The sequence below is a fragment of the Crassostrea angulata genome, unplaced genomic scaffold, assembly GCF_025612915.1.
Source record: "Crassostrea angulata isolate pt1a10 unplaced genomic scaffold, ASM2561291v2 HiC_scaffold_19, whole genome shotgun sequence".
In the NCBI taxonomy this organism is placed as follows: domain Eukaryota; kingdom Metazoa; phylum Mollusca; class Bivalvia; order Ostreida; family Ostreidae; genus Magallana; species Magallana angulata.
This window is the reverse complement of record NW_026441574.1, coordinates 1-8,833: the sequence shown is the minus strand read 5'-3', so window position 1 is coordinate 8,833 and position 8,833 is coordinate 1. Positions and strand designations below refer to the sequence as shown.

Below are 8,833 nucleotides of genomic sequence, written 5' to 3'. Positions count from 1 at the left end.
GTTTTCCTAAAATATTTTCTTCCTTTCTTTTTTCAAAACACGTTTTATATACAGACTTTCAATTACAACACATTTTTATAACAAAAGCAGAACTGAAAGTATAGTCATTATAATCGTAACATATATTTTCAACTCGCAGCAACAACGGAAGACCTACTCGGGGCTTTGCCACGAGCTCTGCTCTAGTTAATATTCTTATCATCCCTTCAAGATCAAACTTATAAACATTTGCAATGAAAGTTATCATAGGTATATTGCATACATGCCAACTATCCCGATTTTTGCGGGATTCTCCCGATTTCACGTCGTCAAAAATACAAATCCCGATATCCCGATCGGGATTGTCAAAATACCCCAAAATCCCGATTCTCAAAAAATCCAACCCGTTTTACGACAGTAAGTCCCGATTTCCATCTAAAATTTCAAATCCCGCGCTGCTTGTCTACGATAACCAATCAAAAAGCGGGATTATGACCGCCATTGCTGTTTACCTGTATCGCGTGTGTGTATATCGGGATGTGTGAATTGAGATGTAATTACCTGTACGCTACCTGTGTCTGGGTGTTTGCAAACCTAATGAGGAGCATGTTTTGATAGTAATTAATCGGGAAGTATCGGGATGAACAGCAAAATGCCACCCTCTAAGTTTTTACACAAACTTCGACAAGAATCGGGTTACACCACCGAAGAAAACGAAACTTTTATCCCAATATCGGGAGGCAGATTCCCGATTTGTGGGATGACTCGGGATCGTAATTGGATGACAACCATGTATATTGCCGTGTTATAGGTATGTTTAACTTATATATAGTACAACTGAATATATTTATTGACAGGGTACATTCTTTTGTGTACACATGACACTAGGAGAGATTGACAGCTAATACATTATCTAGACTACAAGAAGAATAGATATGTTAAACTTTATGAGTAACATTTTTTTTTTATTTTGAGGAATTTTAGGGTAGACCATGGTGGAATGAATGATGTTACAAAGATCACGAAAACAGCCATCCATCAAGCCACCTGCTGCTACCAACTTCTTTGTGAAATCAAAATTGGAGCAAGATGAAGGTAACTACATTTTTTAATATAAATAAGCTAATATATAATATCTATAAAGAATTTTAAGTCAGGAAACAATTATAAATACTTTCTTTCACTTTTTATAGCAACTTGACCCATAAATGCTTTTTAATATTTAATTTAATTAATTATTCATTTTATTTTGTAGATGTCACAAGAGCAGAGGTCCTGTTTGCCAACTGCGTTGCAGAACTTCGTGCTTTTTGAACTGCTATACCATACTATTTATTGTTCGCTGAGATTTTAAAGATTTAATAAAGATTGATTTAATATATGAAAATAAAGTTATGTACTTTATTTATGATTTCATTTGAAAGAGGAGATTGTTTGATAAACACATAAGGATAATGTTAAATAGATAAAGAAACAGATGAATTTCTAAGAGTTCAATTGTTTATACAAAGCAATTACACGACAAAATGCCGCGAAATTTCCTTTTAGGAGAATGTCGTCGCGCGTAAAATCCCCCATGGAGATTTTCAAAAGTTAGCATGTATGATATTGGCAATACAAAGTTGTTCATTCTGAGCTTATTCATTGACCTTTGTTTTAAAACTCAAATTCTTGGCTTGTGAAGTAACACAAAAATCTCAAATAATTATAACTTGGCTTTGTTTGTGTACAATAATCAACCTCATCATAACATACCTGTTAACCCTCCCGCATCGCGCGGGAGAATCCCGCAAAACAGCCTAAAAAACTAAGATCCCCCGCATCCAACCTATCTCCCGCGCGGGAGACAAATTTCTCCCACAATCGTATTTGTCTTCCCCATACCCCCCCCCCTTCCTAATTCTGAATCTTTACATGCAAATTTCATCAACCATTGTGGGTTTTTCTCTGATTTTGAGCTTTAAAAAAGCTGCTGTGTAGCTTGAATATATCAAAATCCATCCAAGTACTGTCTACCGTGATCATGGTATGACATGTTATAGTCCAATTAACTTTTTACGATTACTTCCGGTTTTGACTTAAATCAGTTACGTATTTAGTTATGCATAGGCCTTATAAAAAAAATAAGTGAAAGCTTAAAACATCTTGATTTTACTCTGTAACACCAAAGAAAACAATACACAGCCAGTGGTGTCACTTAACAGGTGCACAGGTAAAGCACCCAAGCCACGTGCAGTGAGTCGTGACTAATTCTGTCTGGTCAGCACCGTCGGTAAAACTCAAAGTGAGTTTGGAACACTGAGTGTTTATACAAGCTACCGATAAAAGTGAAGCTCGAGGAAAAAGTGTAAAAGCATTTCACAAGAGTTTTTAAAGTTTATAGTACCGGTACTATGATTTACAGGGATGCTATGAACATTACAACAGAGATCATTTTTAAATGACGCTGGAGAAATACATGTTGTTTTGTGAATTAAAAATCTTTCCTATATATAAGGCAAAAAATAATTTTAATGAATATTATTTACTGGTATTTTCTTAACTGGGTTTCACTGCATATTCAAAATACGCAAAATAAATTTTCTGTGTTTACCCTAGATGTCAGCATGCAGTGATGGTTCAATACTCAACAATAAGAAGACTTAATATAAAAGGTGGCACTATTGACTTCTTGTATTGTACCATGCAAACAAATTAATAGTTTTCTGAACACAACACAAGTTATAATTGCACACTGGTAGTCATAGAAATAATAAAATTTAAAATGATTGCAAATGCATTAATTATAATGGTAAAATAAGGTGTCTAACTGTATTTTTAATATATATTTGCATTTCACGTAAAAAAAAAAACGTCGTTTACGCAAAATCTCCCCCTTAGCCAAGTTGGTAAGGGGGAGATTCTCCTACATAGCAGCTTTGAAAGGTTAACAGGTTATGTCATAACATATCAGCATACATAAAAATGTATGATACACCCTTCCACATCTTGCACTCAAAAAATCACAAATAATTTTGTGATGTTCGTAATACGCGATTCGTAATGAGCAATCCATCACACATTAAAATAAAAGGACGACTGGGATGGCGACAGCCATTGCATGCTATCAATTTGTGACGTCATATGACACGTTTAGCCTAGAATCAACTTGAATATGCAAAATTCGGTCGAAAAAAGAAACCTGTTTAATCAAGCCTAACCAAAATAAATAATACTATTGCACAATATCAGTATTAGTACAGGAAATACTCCCTACCTTCCAAGGGTCACCTTGAACCTGTTTGTCGAAGCGATGAAATATGTTCAGCTTCCCCGCCATGTACATTCGGAAACCTACAGTTTTTTTTTAAAAAGTTCCGAAATTCCATTTACCATTACGAGCCCGATTTAATTACCCCAGTCATTTGACCAAACATTATAAAAAGTAATTTTAAAGAAATCACATTACATATCTCTCTCTCTCTCTCTCTCTCTCTCTCTCTCTCTCTCTCTCTCTCATTTTTAGTCTGTCTTTTTGCTTAATGCTTAAACATTATTTTATATATTTGTTTTTGAGGAGTGAATTTTTACAGATTCTCAGTTTATGTATTTTTTATTAACCACAGGCTCCGCCTGCTCCATTTTAAAATTTTCTTTTAATAAAAAAAATCCGTGTAAAATAATCCGCCGGTGCTTTAGTCGTGACGTTATATTTTACATTTTCTAGAACCTCAACATATCAATGCAATATACACATTTATCATCAATGAAGAAATCTGAAGAAAAAAATCTTTTTACTCTGTGTGTGTTTTGTTTAATTTTGGGGGGTGTTTTGTTTGTTTTGTTTTGTTTGTTTGCTTTTTTTTAAAAAACAGCCTTTATAAAGGTAGCTTTTTCTTTCAGAAATCATTCATTCATTTATTCAATCATTGATGTCAGGCTTATAAACAAATAAAATATTTTCATCAACAATTCGTCTATTTAAAGCTAGTTCTAAAGACTTTAAAATTTGCATGCTTGTTGAAAGTTGCGCTCTATATATGTATTTGATTTTCCTCAAAAAAGAGAGAAAAAAACTTGTGCAACCATTTGACCGATTAAAATGATTGAGTTCTGCAAAAAATAGCTTCACTCCTTATGTCATACAAAGTAAGATACAGGTATATAGACGAATATTATTTCATGCTATGTACTAGTATGTATATATCCTCTCTCTCTCTCTCTCTCTCTCTCTCTCTCTCTCTCTCTCTCTGCATGTTTGTGTTGTAAAGTGTCATCTGCATGTCTGTCTATTTATCTGTCCATCCATCCATCATCCCCTCTTTCTCTCACTCTCTTTTCTTGTCTACTTATATCTTTTACTTGCTACCCATCTCTCTCTCTCTCTCTCTCTCTCTGAGACTATCTCTCTCACACACAGACATACACACACAAATGCACTGTATCTCTCTCTCTCTCTTATTTTTTTTCTCTCTAAGTCTGAATGTCTGACTGTCTTTATTAAAATAAATGCTGTTTTTGTTCATGTTTACACTTATTCCTATCACATTTCTTTCTTTCCTCTTCTTTTCTCTGTCTTGGTATGCCTTGCTCTCTCTCTCTCTCTCTCTCTCTCTCTCTCTCTCTCTCGCTCGCTCTCTCTCTACATGTTTGTCTCTTAATGTCTCTTTATTTGTTACCTCTTTGCAACTGCATGTCCATCTATTCATCCATCTGTTTGTCTCTCCTTCTCCTTCTCTCTCTTTCTCTTGCTCCTTTTTCTTGTCTACTTATATCTTTTACTTGCCATTTATATCTTCTCTCTCTCTCTTCTCTCTCTCTCTCTCTCTCTCTCTCTCTCTCTCTCTCTCTCTCTCTCTCTCTGTATGTGCATGTATGTTTAAGAAATAAATGGCAATTTAAAAAGTTCATTGGGATATGAACTTGGTTGGTCACATGATCAAATCCTGTAAAGCTAGGAGGGCTTCTCAGAAGATTTGATCAAGTACCATCCAAATTTATATCCTGGTGAATTACTTAACATTGCTTACATTGTATATATATGTTTGATAATACCAAATCATTAAAATGATGTTTTTTGTTTACAAATTTATGCAATTGTCAAATGATAAGCATGTGCAATTATCATGAAAAAGTTTACACAGAATTGATTAGTTCATATAACTAAAGGAAGCAATTTGTAAATGTAGATATTTACATTTCACATTGTGTGGAAAGCTACTAAAGATATAAGCACCATTACACAGACTGGGTACCCAAAGGTTTAAATGATGAGTTCCCCGGTCGACAGTAAATTATGCTATGGAAAGTGTCTACTGTCAACTGAGAAACAGGTTGACTGTTGACAGTAGACACTTTCCATAACAGGTTGTCAACCCTCAACCTGTCCCTCAGTAGATAGATCAATAGAATATTTCATGGAAAGTGTAAACTGTCAACCCTCAACCTGTCCCCCTTCATGTCAACATGAAATTGTTTCTCTGTGTTGTACATGTTTATTTATTACTAAACATTTCTTGTTATTTTTTCAGCCTATTGTTCTATTAAACATGTGTGTATTTCCCCCTTCCCTTCTGCTTTCTGACTGCATTTGTCTGTATGCTCTATCTGTTTGTCTCTCTGTCTTTGACACTCTCACTTTTACAGTCTCTCTCTCTCTCTCTCTCTCTCTCTCTCTCTCTCTCTCTGCATGTTTATTCCTAAATACCTCTGCATATATCTGTCTTTCTCTAACTCAGACTCTCCCCCTCTCCCTCTCTGTCTTTCTCTCTGTCTGTCTGTTTCTCCCTCTCTCTGTTCTCTCTGCTCTCTCTCTCTCTCTCTCTCTGCATGTTACTGATGCCTGTGTATAAAAGCTCCATCTGTCTTTAATCAATTTGATCTGTCTGATATGATCTGAGTATAATCCATTTCTCTCTCTGATATTTTTATTTCAAATATATGACATTGTCTTAATGTTTTATATGATGATAAATTGAACAATTTTTATTTCTTATATTTCCAGATGGCCTGATAATCTATAATACTGCAGCTTAGCATGCACAAATATCAGGCAGGTTATATATAAAACATTTTTATTCAATATTAATGATTAATGTTAATCTTTAAGATGATCAAGGATGACGATAAAATGTACATTTATTATGGTTAAAATCAAGCTAAATAAATTACAGGACTTAGTTATTATCCAGTATGATTATCTATTTGAAACTATTGCTAACAGCATTCCACTGTCTTGGTCATTTCACACAATGAAAATCTGTTTAAGTTTTTTATTAATTTTTTTTTCATGTGTCTTATTTTTTCATCATCCTCTCTTGGGCCCCCATTCTTTACTTTTTCTCTGTCCCTGGCTCGATAATTGCCACATGTGTGTTTCAGCAGAGTATCATATTTCTAGTCTGACTCAGTTTTAGCACAACATTCCAATGTGATTAAATTCATGAACTAGGCTAGTTTCACCAGACACAAGAAATGAGTTTATGCCCCCCCCCCCCCAAGAAAAAAAAACCAAATTTAATGTTAATACAGCAATAAAAATATAGTTCTACTGACAATAGAATGCAAGTTCAAAGAAAACATTCATTGATCCTATTGAATATATGATAAAAGATGGAAAGAGATTTACTTTGGCTTTAAATTATTAAAATGTACTTTTTGTTAAGTTAATTTTGTTAATTTATATATTTTGATAAAAAAAAAAATTAAAATGAATTAAAGCATTTAATCATACATGTAATTGCATGCTTTAAAGTTTACTAAATTAATACAATTTATTTCTCACACAACATTAGAAACTACCCATGGATCATCACAGTTCTTTCTGAGTAATCAAATCATAATATTTCCTTATTAAACACCCGAATAAAAAAATTATGCCATTCACACTGAATTAGCAATTTAGGTTAAAGATGTTATCTCATATTTCACCCAGAACAAGCAACATAACTGATGAAACATAAGTTAATATGTACAATGTCATGTACATGGGAAGAATAAATGGGTCAAAATATACACTAATTATTAATTATCAGTAAACCTGTTGATCTCACTATCTTTTTATTAATTCTATTAGGTCAATGTTATGCATGTGCCCTCTCTCTCTCTCTCTCTCTCTCTCTCTCTCTCTCTCTCTCTCTGGAATGAAAATGATAAAATAACAGACAATTACAATTTTATGATTTCTAGTAAAGATCTAAATTGTTTTTCAACCTACATTATTTGTTTGCAGGCATAAATTGTTTATGTGTCTTTAATATGATGCATTTTAAATATGAAATTATATAATATCACAATACCAATGACAGTGAAAAAATTTGCAAATTTACAGCAAAATTCATCAATTTAAATAGTTGACTCAAAACAAACTCCAATGTATTACAGAGATCTATTGAACTAAAATTCAAGCAGCAAGGACAACTTCTAGCTATAGTAGATGCAATTACCTGTTGCAAAAATTGGCAATTTGTTGACATCTTTAAATGTGCATCTTTTAATATGACCTGAAATAAAAATAGCTTTGACCTAAACCTATATGAAGTGCATGTGCCAGCTGCAGCATGCATGGTTAGATTGACTGTTTATGGTGTTATAGTACTGCCTAATTATCTTCATGTTTTGATCATAAAAATATACATGTATTTGCATTCACAGTATTTATCATCCACCAGACACTGCAATTATATTAATGATAATATACATGCATCACTGAATTAAACCTTTAAGACATACAGGTTACAGTGACAACTACTTTATAATGAGTACAGTGGGCTCTTAATTCCAACAATTAAGCTCTCAAAGAAATCATCGTTCATATCTAACAAATTAATAACTGTTTATAAATACATGTTCGTTCAATAGTTTAACCATTTTTGTAATATCCATTTCTATGCACTTTCCATTCTAAACTTCTACACAGTTGTAAATTGTTATACATGTACTTGGTAAGAACCTCGTTAGTTGCTAGAACTTGTGTTTGAACTATTTATATATTATGTATATGCAATGATTTCAAATATGTTCAAACCAAATTAATATATGTAGTCCCATTATGATGCTGATTTTTCTGTTATGAAGTCTGATTGCCAACTAATACCGCCTTATTTTTTGTTCTGTAACAGTGTAATCATAAAATTTCTATACAATGTCAGTATTGTTGGTCATTGTTTTAGACATATAAGGAATTAATTTTACATAATATAAACCTGATCACAATTCATAATGTCGCTAGACATTAAACAGATATGAATAGACTTTATATTGTGTTCCTTTAATTTTTAATTTCCATTCTTTATTATTAAACTGTATCACATGATGTACATGCCTGAGTCATCTCTTTTTTATAATTCCTGTACATATGTACTAACAATTAAATTTTGCTTGCATGATATCTATTTTGAACTGATTTTATGGTAATATAATAACAGTGGGTATGATATTCTAACACAATGAGTTCATGGATACTCATGTACACCAAAGTTGAAAGTCTTGAGATCTGGGAAAATCAACATCATGTATTGCTCAGGTCCAGTTCCCTTGTTACTTGAAAACCAGCCTTTCATAGTCCCACCCAAATTCAGATAACTAATTCCATTGATCAATATGGCTGGGTGTCTCTCAATATGACAGTTTTAACAAATACATTATATGCTAATATTTCAAACTTTTACTTACGGTGTAATGAATCATGCATATCCAATCAAATGTAAGGATGTACCCCTGGATCTAAAATCAAGGGTGTATAAGAATTGATTCTGGGATTAAGGGTCACTAAATTAATCCCACTTCACTTTTAATTAGACTTGGATAATAACTGAATTTCTAAGTAACTGAATGGAATTCAAAATCTCAGGAGTCTTCATGCAGATCATTATGT

The 8,833-nt window shown here is 33.0% G+C and overlaps 1 long non-coding RNA gene across 1 annotated transcript; it reads left to right on the top strand.

The window, feature by feature from the left end:
* Positions 1-244: 244 nt before the first annotated feature.
* Positions 245-1,579, top strand: LOC128168616 (uncharacterized). The gene is made up of 3 exons (XR_008241423.1): positions 245-790; positions 955-1,074; positions 1,235-1,579. It is a non-coding gene; the product is annotated as an uncharacterized LOC128168616 (long non-coding RNA).
* The last annotated feature ends 7,254 nt before the right edge of the window (positions 1,580-8,833 follow it).